This window comes from Alligator mississippiensis, chromosome 2, assembly GCF_030867095.1.
Source record: "Alligator mississippiensis isolate rAllMis1 chromosome 2, rAllMis1, whole genome shotgun sequence".
NCBI lineage: Eukaryota > Metazoa > Chordata > Crocodylia > Alligatoridae > Alligator > Alligator mississippiensis.
The window spans coordinates 286730212-286749197 of NC_081825.1; the positions used below are offsets into that span (position 1 = coordinate 286730212).

An 18986-nucleotide genomic window follows, 5' to 3' on the forward strand; every position below is an offset into this window, starting at 1 on the left:
CTGTTGGTTCCTGAGCAGTCTATCTTTGGGTCCTCCCCTTTTTTTTTCCCCTGTTAAATACTAGTCATCTGAGTAGTTTCAGCACCTTTATACTGATATTCTTTCTCCCCTTTCTCTCCCTTCCACTATCTACCAAGGAATTTGGATGCTGTGCTATGTTACCACAAGTGCCTGTCCAGATTTCTTACAAGTTGGGCTGTCGAGTGACAACCTACTATTGCTTCATTTACCATGCATCTCAAGGACAAGCTTCTCCTCTTTCCTCTCAAGCCATCAACCCACTGGTTATCAGCTTGGTCTCTGTCCAGAGGTGACTTGAAGTGTGAGCAAAAATGTGACGGCAGCAAGAATTTCTTAGGGTGATACCTTTTATTGGACCAACTATGTAGCTGGGATAAAGCTAGACAAGCTTTCATTGCACAGTGACACTGTCATTCTGGTGAAAGTTGATTTTTGGTTTGACATGTCCACTTAATATTGTGCAAGCCCTTCAGTGCAGACCTTGTATCAGTGGTTCTTAACCTTCAGAGACTTGAGGCAGCCCTCAGAAAATGCCAGCTCTTAGCTTTGACTTTTTTTGACTGCGGCAAGGAGAATTGCTCTATTCTCTTTTTTTTTTTTTCTGTAAGAACCACAGAAAGACTAAAATGGGTCAGAATGTTTTTCATACTATGAATTCTGATTTGAAATCTCTGGATGTAACTTGTGCATGATGTTTGCTTTCCCTACACCATTTAGTATTTTGTAATGCAGTACAGTCCCAGTGTGCAAACGGGGATTTGTGCCTACTGGACCTTGGATGCATCTTGAAACTGCAGGTCCTCAAATGCGCCTGGAGATGTGATTGTATGAGGGATGGGAACAGCGCCCTGCAAGGTCCACCTCCTCCCTGGCTCCACGGACTGCAAGCTCGGTGAGGGCCAGGGGGGCCTAGCACGTGGAGGGGCTGCGGACAGGGACCATGTAAACAAAAGCATGCGGGGCCTTCCTGTTCTGAATGGTTCTGAGGCTCCAAATCTGCACCGGTCTCACTCGCCAGTGGATTTGCAGCCGTTTTGTTAGGCAGCGGCACTGTCTGGACGTGGGGCAGGACCCTGCGCGGTGCCACAGAGCCTCCCCCAGCAGCTTGTTCAGCTCCTCGTCCTTGTTCATCCGCCACCACCTCGGGCGGCCGCTGGACGTGGGGGGACGATCCCCTCCCCGCTCCACGGGCCAGGGACCGCGTCGCCGCCGCCGGTGCCCGCGCGCCTGCCCTCCCAGCGCAGCAGCCAGCTCGCGTCCAGCGGCGGGGAGGAGCTCTTCCCCGGCTGGGGGCTGCAGCCCTGCTGGGCAGGCCGGGCGGCCCCGGGGAGGTGCAAGGCCTGGGGCGCTCAAGGCGCTGCGGCCCAGGCGCGGTCCTTGTGCTGCCAGCCCCCTGGGGAGGGCCTGGCGGGCGGCTCCGGGGCCTGGCTGCGAATCGCGGTCTCGTATCCGTGCGGGGAGCAGAGGCGTGCGCCCCGAGGGGCCAAGCCGGCCCGGTCCCGCGGGGGCGATCAAGGGACGCCCACGGCCCCCCCGGAAGTGAGGCGCATGCGCTCGAGCTCGGCCTCCGCTGCAACAGCCGCCCGGGGGGGAGCGGGGAGACGGCGGCCCCACCCCAGGGTGACATCATGCGCTCGGCGCGCGCGGAGCATTGTGGGTCGGGAGGGGCCGCCATTTTGCGCGGGGCGGGGCGGGGGGAGGGGCAGCGGCGGCGGCGGCAGGAAGCGTGCGGCGGATCTAGCGCGTCCCACCGCTGTCAGCGCCGCTGCCCGGGCGCGGCGGGTGGGCTGGGCCGGGCCGGGCCGAGCCGAGCCGAGCCGCGCCGCGGGGATCGCTCGCCCCGACCGCGTCCTGCGCACGTCGCCCAGCCTGCAGCACCGAGCGGTGAGCGCCGGGGCCGGGGCGGGGCCGCCGCGGCGCTTTGTCCCTCGCCCCCGCAGCGCCGCCCGCGGGTTCGCTGTCCCCGGCCCCGGGGCCCGCGGGGGTGGGGCTCCGGGCCCGTCAGGAGAGAAGGAAAACCCGCGTGTCGTGTCGTGTCGCGCCGCGATCGAGTAGCCCCGGCCGGGACGCTGCCCCGCGCCCGCAGCGCCGAGACCCGGCCGCGCCTTGCGCCCCGCCGTGAGGGGTGATCGCGGGCAGAGCCGGGTAGCGTCACTGCGATGGAGCCCGCGGTAGATGAGTGTCTGTGTGTGTGTGGTGTCGTTTCTTTTCTCTCCGACCCGCTCAAACAAACGGGTTTCCTTGTTTTTATATATATATTTTTTTTTTATTTTTTTTCCCCCCCCAACTCCCCCCTGTCGCGGAGCGGCGATGCCTGCGCGGGGCAGCGTGATGGTGCAAAACCGAAGACCCAGACCCACGGAAACACGGCTGTCGCTCCCCGAAGCGGGGGAGAAGGGAGTGACCCCCGCCCCCTTTCTCCACAGCATCGTCGCCATCGCTTTCATTTTTTTGCAATACGAAAGGCCTTCACAAAAAGCGGAAATGCTTAAAATAGCATTTGACCTGTCCTGTTTGCTTTGAGGAGTACTTTTTTTTTTGCTTTCTGCTGGGATGGTACTTGCACAAGAAACGTGCTCCTGTTAGCATGGCAGGCTGTGATTTAGAAATCTAGAAAAAACCTTCCAGATCCAAAGAGTCTAAATAATATTGGCTAAAAAAAAAAAAGAATTTAGTTTTGTTTCAAAATCTCATTTGGCAAATAGGTTTAACTGATTATGCATTCCTAAACTGGGATGAAGCGTGATAGAAGATGATGAAAACATGATTATCAGTGGCAGACAGGGTTGTTCGGGTAGATGCAGTATCTTTTATTAGACCAACTAAAGAGTTGGAAAAATGTTCTTTGTAGGCTTTGGGGCACAAACGCCCTTCTTCAGGCACGGGGAGAGTCTGCTGGTGTTTGTGCGATCTCTTGGGGTGGGGGGGGATAGAAGCTAAAGCCAATACGACAATGCAGGTCGTGAAAATGCAGATGTGCGGCAGGGAAGAGCAGAGGGGATGGGGGTAAATGGGTGCTGAGGGGGGAGGGGACAGGACGCGAGGGGCATGTTAACCAGTAATAAAATGTAGCTGGTAAAATGTAGAGCGGTTACCTGGGGTTGATGGCAAGCAGATTATAATGTGCCAGGACCCCTGAAACACACAAGATCATCATCAGCATGAACAGTTACAGATTCAGCTTTCGCTGACAATAGAAAGCAGATCCCTTAGATGACTCGGAGCGCGAGGCCTTCATGTTCTGTAAGTCAGCAGAACAGTTCTGTACTTGACATATTGCTTAATAGGAAATTGCTGTGAAAGGATTGTGAATTTGGAGAAGTATCAGATTAAGTATTCAGCCTGTCGCATTTGGAACTGTTTGCAAATAATGCAGAACAGTCTGGGCAGGGGCAGAAAATGGAAATAGGGAATTTCTTGGAGTGGCAAGAATGCAGTATCACTTCTGCATCATGTTGCAGTTAGAAAGTTTGGCAACATTTCTGTTTCAGGGAGGATGGTGAGGGGGCTGGACAGTTCCATTAACAACAGTGATGTGCTGATTTATTTCTTGGGGTGTTTTTTAGTAAATACTAACTAAAATCAAGGAAAAACTGGTATGTTTTAATATACATTTTAAAATGTTCTGTAAGCTTTTTAAGTTGTGAAGTATTTGCACTTGCTGGGTTTTTTTGAGGTATGGTGAGAGAGTAAAGGTAGCCTAGTAGTGGAACCAGATTAAGAGAGAAATCTCTCTGTAAAAAAGCGATAGGATACAAAATATGAAGGAACCAGCCAAGCTTTTGAGCAAGAATCCAGAACCGGATCTGATGGCTGGGGTTGGATGGGGGAAGCGCTCATGCCCTGGCACTTTTACAGTACTGGAGTAGTTGCTGCTTGTGAGGATATTTCTGTGAGGCTGTCACAAAATCCTTGTATTCTTACTTCCATTCTTTCTGTCTCTCTGTGCCATGCCGTGTGTGTGGGCACACGCGCTCTGGGAAGATGTAATTGTATTTTTTGGTTCAGTTCAGTCTTGGGCTCTTTCTGTGCTGGCTCTGGTTCCCTTGAGACATAAACTTGCAGTTCAGTTTTCATTTTTCTCTCCAGCTTGAGGCAGACAAATACAGCTTTAAAATACAGTGTAGCTGTTAGTTTTTAGAGGAAACCCAGTCTTTTGAGAACATTGCTTCTACATCTCTTTAAGATTGCTTTAAAGCATATCTGCATAAATGGAAGATAAGAGAAAAATTAAATTTACCTAATTCTTGCTTTATTTTCTGAGTCAGTCTGTTGGGATCCATAGGTAAGAGAGAAATGAATCCAACCTTTTCAAACAACTGAGAGACTGTGAAGATATGACAGTTGTCTTAATTGGGTATGAAATGACAGTTTTTCTTGCTGCTAGAAAAGGGGCCTGTTTGGGCCACTTAGCCCAAGCTAAAATGATATTCTTGTTTTGGAGAGTACTTTTCCATCTTTGGTCAGGGTAAATTAAATTCTCTAACAAACCACTTAGTTACTCAAAGTTACACAAGTGTTTCCTTTCAACATTTTTTTTTTTTTTTTTTTTATGCAGAAACATTGACATAATGCAGACCAGCTTCTACCCACATATATTATTACCTAAAAGCAAACTCTCTTACCTTCATAAAAAATTTCTCATGCTTGCAACATAAAACCATCTGCAGTACATCAGTCCGTTACTTAGTTTCACTCAAATTCTGATGATTTAATGAAAGTAGTAAGACTTTCCAAGTAAAAGTATTTTTTTAACATTTATCTTTCTGAAGTAGCAGTCAGTTGTGCAATGGAGTATGACTCCATTCATAAGTAAGCCAGCAGCAATCCACACTCGATGCATGCTTGACTAGAAAGATATGGATCATTCTTTATATCCCTGTGATAGCTTAGATCTGCTGACATGCTTCTGTTTGTGGTATCTGTTTTTGAACTCCTGAGGATTTCAGTAGGGCTCTTGGACAAAGGTTTTCACAACTGGAGGAGGATCTAGCATTATGGATTGTTGAATGGTACGAGATGTTTTTATTTCTGCACTGTTGTGTGATGTGCTTTACAGATTAAAGATAACAAAATATTCATTTTAGGAAATTGAGTCCATGCACACTATTTGTGTACAGATAACGTACAATAAAGATTAGCTAGAGTGGTTCAGTAAGAGCGAGGAGAACAGAGAATACACAACATCAGTACCCAAGGTACTCTGTTTAAGGGTGGTTAGCAAATTACAGATTTCAAAGGAGAATACATTTTTCTCAGATATTTGATAAAGTTTCGTTCAGCACTTCTGGATTTCAGACAAAAGACAGCAGATACATGCAGGAATAACTTAAATTGTCCTATAATGTTTAAGATTAGTCTCTTTAAATTCAGTTAATGTCTCTAAGACTGTAGTAATTAACTTTGAGTGTGACATAGAATGATGTCATCTTAGAAACTGCATGATTAAAAATTGTTCTCTTTATTTGTGTCAAATATTAAATTATTTTAGTAGGTCATCTTCCTACTTGAAATTGGGGGATAGACAACATTACATTTTCTTTGGAATTGGTACATCATTTCAATCTTTCCTTTTACATTTTACTTCCCCAGTGACAGCAAACTGATGCCCATTTCAAATAGGTTTTTCCACTGCTGTCTGCCTAGACAAACAGACTTCTCAGACATTTCTCAATTAGCTTGTCTTGCATGTTGCTAAAGGAGCTAGGAGACATCTTTCATGAAGCAGGCTTTGTTATTTTGCAAATGAGCAGTTCGCTATGTGAGTTCTCTTACAAAACATCTATCTGTATACAAAGACTATCTCTTAATTAAGATTCCATTTTTGGATCAAGTCAGAACTGTAATTCTGATTTAATAATTTTAAGTAAAATACTCATGACAAAGGAAATAATTAGGTAGATTGACTATACCTGCTGATACAAACTGCGGAATTATAGAGTGGTGGCTAGCTGTCATATTTTAACTTACAGCCTTGAATGTACCACACACAATTATGCTAAAAAGGGTTGCATTGCACTAGCAGTCATTCTGAAACTTGGGGAATATCAGAGTTAAGGTTACACATTCAACCTTGAAAGTAACCTTTCAGTATTTTATTTTTTGTAACTGAGATCTTGTTTTTCTTTTAAAAATGTATATATCAATAAAGGATTATATACATGTCCCCTCCCCTCTCTCCCAACACACACACACACAATTTCATTATTTTGCAAGCAGCTCATGTAATGGGGTTATGTATTCAGATCCCTTGATCAAATGACCCAGTGATATGTTATCAAAGGAAAGCATTTTGGTTCTATTGTTCAGGAAAGGGGTGATGATTGTGAGTCATTTGTCCTAATAGTCTTTCAACTTCCCTTTGTCTCATTAACTTTTAAACTATTCCAAAATAAAACCAAACTGCATTTTGATTTTAGAGGACTTTCATTCTGATTTAAGATTTCTACAAAAGAGTCATTATAGAAAGCAAGCTGAGAGCAAGGGATGTGAACACATCACTCACTGTTGCACAAGTGTCATGAAGCTCTTTGGCTATTAAGAGCCCTGATTCTGCTGCATGTGTAGATATGTCTCTTTGCCATATGAATGTAAATCTAAACCCTGACGAAAGATTATTGAAAAAAAAATTTAACCTTAAAGGGGCAGTGGGTGCTATGACAGTAGTCAAGATAAATGCTGAGTGACTGAGATCAGTTGGGGAATGGTTAGAACATGAATTAACCCCAGGTGCTCATATGTACAAAAATCAAACTAAGTGACTATAAAACCGGGGGAGGGGGGTGGGTCTTTATTTTGCTCAAACAATCCTAAATTTGGATCACTAATTCTGCCTTGCACACTTACGCAGCACAGTGTGGTACTTGGACCATTTCAAGATGATCCAAGTAATTGCAGATTTTAGAGCATCAGGAAAAGGCTACCTTTAAACAGAAAGCAGTTCTCTGCTGTGTGGTGATGCTCAATGAATGTGGCAAAATTTTTCCTATAACCCTTGTCTTATTTACTGGCATACTTTATGTTCTTTGGGGAGGTTGAAGTTAATTTGCCAGTATAAGTTGTATTTATATGGGATGCCTTTAGAAGGTCTCGCTAGCATATTTATGATGTAAGTGTCCCTTCTTTCACTCCCCTTTCCCTCCCCTCCCCCCCCTTTTAACCTGAGTAGTTATGCCTGCAAAATATATTGTGATGTAAACCCAGACTAGGATTTAAAGGTCTAATAATAGAAAATGTTAACAGTTTTGCCAACATATTTTGAAAATCTACCTTGGACAAGTATGCCTATATTACTGTGTGGCAGCCTAGTTTAGAGCTGGTAAAAGAGGTAGTTTTAGCTTTAATTTCAGTGGTTGTCCAGGCATATTACATGCACTTAATAAAGAAATAAAAGATTTGTCCTCTGCAAATCTGTAGCTGAAGTAATCCTTCCTTTGGCAGGTCTATGTCTATTTCCTGTTTTGAAAGGCAAAGGATGTGGAGAGATGTTTGTACACCACTGTACATTATAACTGGGTTCAGGAATGAATAGATGCATCATAGGGCAGTACACACTATTATATCACCTTGCTAATGGGTTACTGGGGAGTGGTAATACGCTGTTTGCATCTTGCATTTGCCTACCCCAGAATATAAGTGAATAGATGAAAGCTAACCTGATGTATTTATACTGGTGGAGTACTACCCTTGATTTTCAGAGAGAATTCTTATTAGATTGGGCATAGTTAGTTTGCTTTAGTGGTTGGTCAGCTGTCTGCTGGGTTGTGGCTTTTGGGGGTTTTTTGTTTGTTTTTCACATTGATGCAAACATTTTTTCTGTCCATACCTAAATCTTTTCAGATCATTCAGTGGGTACAAGAACTGATACCTAACAATTCTAACTGAGTGATTTAAAATGTGAACTGAAAAAAAGTGTTTTGGGTGCAAGTACAATGATTAGTTCTGTCTGGCAAAGGAAGCTAGGAAATGACAGGTTATGACTAAAATCAATGTTTTATTTAGCATGAATAGCCAAGTGACAAAAAATAGCTTTTAAAAAGAGGCTAGCTGGAACAGGACTTAAGGTGGGTACTACATGGAAATGATCCTTGTGATCACAGTTTCAGATTAAATAAGATAGGCAAAAGACATGAAAAGAACTTACTTGGCAATCATATGCTCTTTAAAAGATCTACAACACATCAATATGCAGTCATTACAAAGCTTTAGTTAAGCTGGATAAAGAAGCATGTATTTTGCAGTATTAGATTAAAATTGTGTGCATTTTTTCACTATCAAACATTTTTATCAAAACCCTATCTTCCTATTCCAACTTCAAAGCTTAAGGTTACAAAACTCACAAGATTAGGCCTTCAATACAAAACTTTAAGCATAACAAAAATCTCTCTCTAGTACATTTTGTTTATTTATCAACACTATATATCTCATAAAAACAACTTACCACTCAGCTCACCAAAAACATGGATGTATTTTTTACTGTGAATTCCTGGACTGTCATATCGGATCCCTTTCCTTTCCCACCCAAGAAAGGAGAAAGGGATACTTACAGGTTCTTGGGTAAAAACTATAGTGAAATTTATTTTTAAACCATTCTTTTGACAGTTTTCCTCTAAAAATTTTGAGCAGAAGCACTTTTCTTTCAGTCTGGTTTTTCAAGAACAGTTCTAGATCAGCATTTGGCAATGTCTTTTAGCAGCGGGTTAAAATGATTCAGCTAGAGTCTGAGGAAGGCTGGCACTAGGACCTGACAGTGGCATGGGCAAAGTCAGAATGCCACTGGAGCCCCCCAGCTCTGTGGGTCAGATCCAGCAGTGCCACAGCTTTAGATTATATGAGGCACACAATTGGTATTAGTTTAACATAACTATGCAAACGACTGCAGTTTCCACAGAAAAAATAAATGCAAAAACTCATAATAAGCTTCCCTGTATGATTTCCTATGATACATTTTATTTTAATAGTTTAATGTAAATACATCTGATTTGTCTGTAAAATCATTCAGCTGTTAATTTTTTTTTGTAAACAGGTGAAAACATTTCATTCTGATTTACAGCTGTTCTTAGAACTTTAAAACTGTCATAATTTATGCTACTGTGTGCATATTTTAATTAACATAGTACAGTGATTCCCAGCAGGGGGGTTGTGGCACCCCAGGGTGCCTTGAGATCCTTTCGAAGGAGCTATGGGGTGCCAAGAAATGTTAGCTCGGTTAGGTATGCAAACATGGTTCACAAGATAAGCTTCAAGGTTCCAAATAGGAATCTGTATTTTAAAAACATTTTGCTCTGCTGTGGTCTTTCCAAGTCCTTTGAAACAGTAGAATTACTCAGATATTTTTCCGTAGACAAAAAAAGAATGAAAATGAAGAGCTGGCATTTTCCAAGGAGTCTCTTGAGTCTAAAAGGGTTGAGAAGCACTTATATATTATGAACATTAAGTTGTGTGATTTTATGATCATATCTTTAGTTTTCATCCCTGCAGGTAGCAATGCTGCTTCAAGTCATTGTGGCTCCCACTGTAGGAGCTCATGGGCATGAGATCTGAGTCCTTTGAAGAGCAGTATCCCTCAGAGCTGTGCTTGCATCCTGTGCCTCCTTGTGCTACAATAGAAGGATGTAAAGGGGGAAGAGCTGTGGCTTTCTTTCAGTTTAATTTTGCATGACAACTTGACAGATCAGTGAGTGTTTCTACTCTTTAGAGCTCTTTGTCCCATCCCCCTCTCCTTCCCATCTAAGGTGTTGTTTATTTTGTTTGTTTTTTAAAAGATAATTGCTGCCCCCACTTTTATGGCAAATCACTTAATGACAGCTGTCATACTTCAAAGGAAAGGTTAACCTTCTAGGTTCAAGTCCTGCCCACTTCCATGCTGGACAGTACATCTCAAGGGTTCACCTAGCCAGCCATGCCCCAGATTTGTTTTCATCATGATGAGCAGATTCGGAGGTGGGTAGACCGGTCTGTGGGTTGCTTTGGTTGCAGAAGATGCTGGTTACTGCTAATGCAAGATCTTTTAAATCAGCGTTATCCGGTGCTCCTTGGAGCACAAATTAATCCTTGATAACTAGACAGAAGGAAAAAGACAAAGAGGATGATGGTGAAACGGGCACCAGCAGTTTAAATACTGACTACCTCACTGCCAAAAATCTTGGAGCTGGCGGTTTTAGCACCAGTGGCTCCAGCAATTGCATTAGTACCCCAAGCAGTGAAGCCTATACCTGTGCCCACACAAAGGCAACATTGATTCTGTCCCATTGAGCCTAAACACAGCTGCAGCCTCCGAACTCCCAGAACTGAAACTCTGTCTTTGGAGGAATTAAGTTACAATCCTTTGATCAGAACTGCAGCAGCACAAGGGACTTTGTGTCAACCTTGGTGCTGGTATATATGACAGAGCCCAAAAAAAGTCTGTGGAAATGTTACTGATGTCACAGGGTGTCATTCAAGGAAAAAATAGACTTCTCATTATGGTTGCTGACATGCTTTTTCTTGGTTAGTTCTGTGCTGAGAAGGTGACCCCTTTCTCCCTCCACAGGCATGGTTCAAAGAGTTGTCATTCTAAACTTGGCCTCAAATAAGACATGAGTAGCAGTGGGCTCATTAGCCCCATTCAAACCACTATTTGTATGGCTCCTTGGCCACACTCACCTTACTGGTTACTATGATTTGGTCACACTCATCTTATTTTGAAGAAAACTGTCTTGCCCTGGAGGTAGAAAAATGACAGAAATGGGAGCAAAGGAAACAAGATGGAGAAATCCCCAGTTTGACCCTCCCTTGAACCACCACCTATGGCATTTGCAAGAGGGTCTGTGGCTAAAAAAGCCAATTCTAGAGCCACCGAGGGACTCATTTACAACCCTTTGCTTGATCCATAGGAGTGATCATCCTCGACCATGAGGGATCACCACCACCACCTCCAGCTGTGCACTGATGCTCCATGTATCCAAAGGCTGTATAGGGAATTTTGTTGATATGGGCAGCCAACATTATTTGGACCCAGTTCAGGCCTTTATGATGTAGATTCTTGGTTTACCTATTACTCTTCAAACAGACCTTCATTCAGTTCTGTTTAGGCTCCAGCCCATAGCAGTTTGGGCTTGCTGTCTTTTTGTAGTCATGCTTTCATTTTTTATTTATTTTTTTCATCCAGTGGACTTTCAGATTCCTCAGAAGGCTCTTACATAGATAACTGCCAGTTAGAGAACTTACTCCTGCTTGGGACTTGAGTGTAAACCTCCTAATGTTCATGAAGTCTCGTCTTTTTTTTTGTTTTGTTTTTAATGCTACTTGCCATAGGAGCCAACTTATTTTTTTTGCCAGTGAGGGAGGAGCTAAGATAATGGACATGTGTCCCCCACCCCCAGTCTGCCAGTGTGTGGGGAAGGGGGTGGGGTGTGGGCACAGGTGATGTGGCAGGGCGGTGGAGGGATTTGTGTCCCCTCAGATTCCTGCTCTTACAGTGGGGCGCAGGACTGCAGCTGGGCCAAACCAGCTCTGGGCAGGAGCTGTCTCTGCGGACAGGACCTGGCACAGGAGGGAGCGCCATGGCTGCCATGGTGAGGTGCCCTGCCTGGTAGCAGCAGGGACACAGTTCTGGTCCCCCATCATTGCCATGCCCTCCCCGATGCATCTTTTATACCTCATCCCCCTCTCCCCCTGCCCCCATAGACTTACCTGGTGGGAACTGTGAGAGCTGTTCTCCACCGTTGCTTGTCTGCCACATGCATATGCATGCACACATGCATGTCATGCCCCCTGCCTCAGCTCATACTCCTCGCTCCCCACAACCCCTTGCAGGGTTGAGCTCTGCGAGCCTGCAGGGAGAAACCCGCAGTTTCCTGAGTTTTTGAGGTAATATGGTATTTATGGCTGTAGCCACTCATGCTGAATGTCAGCCTGTCTCTTCACAAAAAGAGATACAGCCAGAATGCAATTCAGCATAAATGCAATAGACCATGACCAACCTCACTAATGGGGACTGACCCCTGTGTGGTGAAAACGTGGTTTATTGACAATTGTATGATGTAACTGTTTACATTGGCATGCTCTGATAGCTATACAAGTATAGCAAAACCATTGCACTTTAATCCTGTTTCATTCAGGGTTAAATTTATATGGATTTGTCTGGTTTGTATCTCCACAGGGGCATGCAGAGGTACAGTTACAATGTAAAAGGCCATATGCCCTCCAGATCCCTTTTGAAGGGCTCAGAAGATGCATTGGGCCATAGCATAGGGGCTTCAAGCTCACTTTGCGTCCCAGCCCAGATCTGGACCCATGGGGCTCCTCACAAACTAGATGCAGCCCAAAGTACAGGATGGCCCGATCTCAAGTCATGCAGTGGTGGCAGCTCTGGCTCCAGGCCAAGCCACGTGGCCTAAGAGATGGGGCTGCATCAGCGGTGACAGGTGAAGCAGCTGGAGGGTGCCTGGAGCTGTATCAGCCCTTGCCTGTCTTCCTGCTGCAGATAGCCATGTTTACTTGGGGGCCCAAGAGCCCCAGATGCTGTAATACAACACTCCTCCTCTGACCTCAACCCCTCCTAACTTTTAATGGCCTGGATAAAGTGGCTCTGCAAGCTGGTTGTGGCCCACAGACTGAGTTTGACGCTTCACACAGCAGCAAAATGCATTTGATTGGAACGTGTTTGGGATTCTACTGCATATCACTTTCATTCTTAAGATAATTTTAATAACAGCACCTGCATGCACATAGGAAGTAACACATTGTATTTCCCTGTTATTGAATATGATGTAGAACTCGGAATAAGTGCATTTACAAATTTGAAAATGATGAAAACTGTCTTCAAAAGGCGAGGATATTTTGGGAGGTGGTGATAAATCTTTTGTTGAACTAACTGCATGGTGGGGGAGAGATTTAGACAAGCTTTTGAGCTCAAATGACTCTTCTCTGGATCTGAGAAGCAGGCACAGCTTGAGCTAAGTAATGAATAGAAAGAAGAGTAGTCTGTGTAAAACTCCATATATACACATCTTAAGTGTACCTTATTGAAGAAATTAGACAAGACCTTGCTCTCTGCAGTCTGTTATATTAGCCATCAAATACAATTTTAACAATACTTTTCTGGTAGATCTACTGGCTTTGTCTTTCCTGAACTGTTTATTTCTTATTGAATATAATCTTCAATTATTTACTAAGCCCCAAGGATTTTCATACAAAATATATTTTTTCAACAAGCTTAGGGCATTAAAACTCCAAGCATGGATGAAGCAAACTGTACAGTAACAGTGTTCTTTAGCTAGATAAGAAGAAATGCTTTCCACTTAAACTTAAATTATGTCAATACATAGTCTTAATGAAAGCCCTGGTATTTTATCAGTAGAATCATGTGCTGCAACATATTTAATGTTTGTAGCTTGCTTATATGTAGTAGTGAAGCTATCCATCTGAATAATAGCTATATTCAGTGTGTGAGATTTTAAGAGTTGCTGTGTTCATCCCCATAAAATATAAAGCTCTAAAAAAAAATAAAAAATGAAAGTATGTTTGCCCATGCTGGGATTTATGACCTATATCCAATATACATGATACTTTGTAACATCAATGTTGTAAGTCCAGGGCTTTATTTATATATAACCTAATACTTGCATCAAGATTTGACAACACTGTCCTTTATTATAGTATTTACTGTAAAGCAATAGACTACCCATCCCCAAATGCACTTAAAATATTTCTTGTAGCTGGTATTCAAAGAATACTTAATCTTTCAAGGACGAGGAATTAAGAACAGGCTTACCCTATATTCAGTGTGAAGTCAAGTTCCTTCAAAATATGCTTAAGGCCTGATATTTAGTCCGTACAGTTTTACTTGTACGGGACCACAAAGTCCATGTAAAATCATGACAGAACGAAAATTGGGTCTCTGAAGGAAAAGCAAGAGAGAGAGAGAATTTTAGCAAAACTTGCAGTATATTTTAAGGGATACTCTTTAAAAAAGAACTTTAAGAACCAAAAAGCTTGAGTTGCACCTGTCCTGGACTTGGTTGATGCAAAAGTTTTGTTTTAGTTTTAAATGATGACAGGTTGAAATATAGAAACCTTTGGCAACACCTGTTTTCACTAGTTCATCTTCCACAGAAGTGTCCATTGGGTATATGTATGGAGGGGGGTGAGGGGAGTAAGTCACTGAAGGCTTTTTGAACTGGGGAGATTTGCCATGAAGTCTCCAATTCTCTGATTGGCAGAATTTATTTCTAGCCTTCCTTCACCTAGTCTTAAGCTTTTGTTTTTCTGTGGAATTCTTTATCTCCAGGCTTAGTGAATTTACTACTAGTGGAGTTTTTTGAAAAATTGCCTTATAATAGATGTGTACTAGAGAATACCAGTTACATTTCAGTTTCTTCACATATGCTGTGGGTTCTGCATACGAACAAAGTTACAACAAAGAACAACTTATGAACAAAGTTCTTGGACTCATGTAAATCTGAGGCAAAATACTGCTGATGAAAATTGGCGATTCCATGAAAATTGCAGTGGATGCAAGTTAAACAAGTATAAGTCAGACTTTAAACGTTAGGAATCTCTGACGAACAGGGAAAAGCTAGCAATGAAACTTAGATAGATAGAAACTGTTGTTTGTTTGTTTTTTAACAAAAGTTTTGTCAGAAGAATATTACACATTGCCATTCAAAAATATAAAAGATGTATACATATACGTATGTCACAGGCAGCTCGTACATCAAAACAGTTGGACTGGATTAATCTCTTGAACAGTTTCTATTTTATAGTCAGTAGTAAAATCATATGTGAGTCATTCTAATATAATAAAAGCCTTAGTCTGTCTGTCTAACGCTTTAGTCACACTCTGATTGGTTGTCTTGGCAGCCAGTCACAATGCTGACTGAAACAACCAATCAGTGTGCTCCAAGAGCATTCCAAACAGAAGGCTGTGTGGCGGAGTGCTGCCACAATATGTGGGGGGGGGGCCAGGACAGCACTGCTGGCCTTGGGACCCCTCCCCGCCCCTGCTCCCAGGAGGCAGCAGTGGCAGCATGGGGTGCTGGCCAAGGGGGATGGAGGAGTCGGTGGAGCAAGCTTTCCACACCCACACCGACCTGACACCCCCTCCCCCCCCCTTCTGGGAGCCAGCAGGAATGCAGGGTGGTAGATGGCAGTGCTCCATCCCCACCTGCTATATACACATGTAATGGGGAAAGTTATTCAGAAAAAGGATACATTTTTGACTTGTCTCAATTTTTTTTTTTTGTATTTTGAAGGAAGCTTAAGCATTAAGTACATGACGGTGTATTTAATTTAACTGAATTTAAATGTAACGATTGAAATCTTTCCTAAGCTTTTCAGTTTAAATATGTGAACATTTTAAAGATAAAATGTAAGTGCCCACAGATTTTTCTAAAGTATACAACACTGGTAAATTCCCTACTATTTGACCTTGAAAATTCAGAAGGTTTATTGATCTTTTTTGTGGGTGAGAGGCCATGTGCCAAATCCTACAGTTGTTAGATGAGCAAAATACTGTTAGAGTTGAACTGAACAAAAGTTAAATACTACTACTGTATTTACTCAAGTATAAGACAACACCATAATAAGTAGTTTTTGTAGGTGGAAAACTTATACATTTGTTATAATTTTCCAGGTATACTATCCAGTTATTCAAGGTTTGCCTTGAATATGCCCCCCTCCCACTGCCACAGCAGGAAAAACAATTCTGGGGGGGTCAACCCCATTGCTGTGCCCCCCAACTTCCTCCTCTTGCAGCCCCTTCCCTCTCTCCGTACTGTCAAACCCTGCACTCTCTGAGTACATGGAAGTGAGAAATTCAAAAACACTGACCTTGAAATAAATATACCTGCAATAATTTACATATAGTACTCAGTGGGTGCCTATACATATGCAGTGAGGCTGTTTTGATGCGCTGTAATTACAGTGCGCAGAAGCAGGCTCGATTAATCAAGTCTCTACTACAGCTCAATCGTGGGTCTTGAGTCAGATCCATTGCAGAAGTTGTATGTCTTTCTGCAGGGAGGAGTAAGCTATAGGCCAGGATTTCTCTCCTTTTCTTTTCTCTGTGATTTCTCTGTGGTGGAGGCAAGATGCCTTACCTCAAAGTGGGATGTTGCTCTGCTGAGGTTGTCGCTCCATTGGAGCCATTAGCAGCCAGCTCCTTCCAGCTCCCAGCACACTTCTTCCATAATTATTTTAACATGCAGTTTTGCATTAGAGAATGTAATTGAAGTTCCCTCGGTAGATTGAAATGCATTTGGCCTTTGCATAAGCAAAGAGCTTGAAATAATCAGCTGAAAAGATTTTACTTCTTATTTGTAAGTGCTAGAGATGCTTTAAATGTCCCTAGCCTTTTTTTGCTACGTTCAACCTTGCAATTAAAATAATAGGTGTAAAGTCTGCTCTCAGTCCTTCCAGAGAGAGGTGATAACAATTGCTGTGTATCTGTGAGGTTCCCAGTGATTTCCTTTCTTCCACTCAAAAGATGGGCAAGCATCCAACCTCTGCTTGTATGCTTAAATACCTTTAGAAACTTGATGCGCCGTATCTACCAGAAATCAGCAGATGCTGCTGTATCCAAGATAGTGGTATTGGTCAGTCTAACATGGTAATCCTCACAACATGAAAACAATTTTATTTTTGGATCTACCAGGTCATAAACGATATCCAACAGTTCTGAGCACAACTTTGTGAATGAAATTGGAAAAGAGAATTTCCTTCACCTTTACCACTCAGATGCAGATTTTTATCTGTTTGCATCATCATTCAAACATGAAGTGTGACTTCTGCTCAGGTTCTAACACATCATATTCATCTGTTGCTTCAATCTTTACACCGTAGTGACTACAGGGGATACTTGAAAGCCATTTTGTTGATGGTCAAGGACAAAAGATGGTAACTGTAAGTTAAATGATTTTCATTACTGTATGTTATACTTTGTGTAACTATAATATTTAAAGTCTATAGTGTGTGTACGCTACAGAGGCCAGGTTTAGGGGATTTCAGCCCGAACTGTTAATTTGAATTGCATAATGTGTGTTTACTTAAAATCTAAATCATAACGTTATTGTGTTTCTTATAGTGGCTTTATTATTTACCACTTGTATTGCAGTAGTGGCTAGAAGCCAACCAGGTCTGAGTTCCTTGTGCTGAATGTTGCAGACACACAGATACTAAGTCCTAGCCTCAAAAAGGCGATATGAGAAGAGATGATGCCCAAATTGGAGGTTCTAAGTCTGGGCATCAAGGATGCAACTGAGGTGCTCAATCTCTGGCCCAGTGGCAAATCTGGCCCCTGGAGCTGTGGCATCCAGCCCACAAGGCTCCCTATGGGTTGGGAAATTTGGCTGCAGGGAGGCAGTGGCAATTAATGCCACTATCCTTCCCCACTGTGAAATTCCCTAGCCCCATGCAGCTGATTTGGGACTGAACTGTGCCCCCCCGGCCCCTGGATGGCTGGACCATGTCCCTTTCCATCAACAAGGCCAGATTGGGGTTGGGCCAAAACCCCTTCCCCCATGAAGCTGGATGGGAGCCAGGCTGTACCCCGCTCCCCCTCCCACCACCTATTTGCAGCTGGATGGAGCCCCACTGCACCTGCCTCAGGTGCCAGAATGAGACCACCAACTGGGTCTACTTTGCAAACAGAATGAACACCACCCATCCAGCCCACTGGGTAAAGAGGTTGAACACCCCTGATCTAGACCAGCAAGAGCTTTAACAGTGAGGTGTATTACTTTAAAAAAAGAAATACTTTATTTGTGACAAGTTCCAGGCTGTCATTCTAGCATGTTTTAGGGGTGCACTGATAAAGATTTTTTTGGCTGATATCAATGACTGATTATTAACCAGCCATATCAGCCGATACTGATCCGATAGCCAATATAAAACCTGGCAGCTCGGAGAGCAGCATCCGGCTGGTAAGTCTGTGGGGGAGGGGAGGGATACAGATCAAGACACCCCCTCCTCCCCCCCATGGTGAGGGGAGGGAGTGGAGCTTGGGCAGGGGCAGGCACTGCCAGGATGGAGTGGAGCTTGGCTGGGAGGGGCAGCTCCTGCTGCTGTGCGCACCCCTGCAGGAGGCCTCCCAGATTTGTACATGGGGTGAGGGTGGGCTGCCTGCTGTGGGCTCAGGATGGGAGGCTGCACCAGCATCTTTCTTGTGAGGTGGGCAGGCAACGTTGGCCACGGGGTGGGCTACAGCCACCCCAGAATTCACTGTAGCCACCTCCCAGTGCTACTGCCCACCCCGTCCACCGCCCTGAGTGCAGTCCCGGCCCAGCACTCTGACTGTGAAGAGAGACAGCAGGCAGCCCAGCCTTGCCCCACGCACAAATCTGGAGGGCCCATGCCTCCCACAGGGGTACATGCGGTGGTGGGACCTGCCCCTCAGATAAGCCACTTTGTGGCTCTGTCCTGCACCTTACCCCACCCCCTGCCCTTGCACCAGCCCCACTTCCTCCCTCACTGTGGGGTGCCTCAGTCTGTTCCCCACCCCCCACAGACTTACCAGTTGGGCACTGCTCTCCAAGCTGCTAGGCTGCATTCCTGGCCGTGTCAATGCATGGAGCATTTATTGGTGACATCAGCTGCATTGGTCAAAAAAACCCGATTGCTGATAATGTAAATTTTTCTTTTATTGGTGCCAATACAATATGGACCAATACATCAATGCACCTCTAGTATTTTTAGTATATCTTTTAAGTTATCTCTTCTAGTTTCCATATGGGTATTTTAATGATAATCGAAGGACAATGTAGTTACAGAGCTAAATGCCCATGTATCTTAAAGTAACCCAACATAAAACAGTGAACTGTAGCAGCAAGAATTCATCTGAACCAAAACTTTTCTGAGTTAGAATGATTAAGATAATTGTACTGATATTTGTCTTTGAATAAACAATTTTATCTTTTTTATTTTTTTTTAAATCTAAAAAGTTGGTAAAATTTCCTTTGTTTTCCTTCATGTCAAAAAAATGAGTG

General features: G+C 43.7%; 1 protein-coding gene across 9 annotated transcripts in view; it reads left to right on the forward strand.

The window, feature by feature from the left end:
* KLC1 (kinesin light chain 1) overlaps positions 1–18986 on the forward strand; it is a 74613-nt gene that overhangs the window by 4040 nt on the left and 51587 nt on the right. For 3 of the 9 annotated variants that reach the window (XM_059723264.1, XM_059723265.1, XM_059723267.1), the window contains exon 1: positions 1792–1905. The exons of 1 other annotated variant lie outside the window; for it this stretch is intronic. The gene's annotated coding sequence lies outside the window, so the exon portion shown is untranslated. Of the gene's footprint in view, positions 1–1789; positions 1906–2018; positions 2193–16743; positions 16906–18986 lie in introns of those variants that run through there. 5 more of the 9 variants (XM_059723262.1, XM_059723259.1, XM_059723266.1 and 2 more) reach the window with 5 other exon arrangements.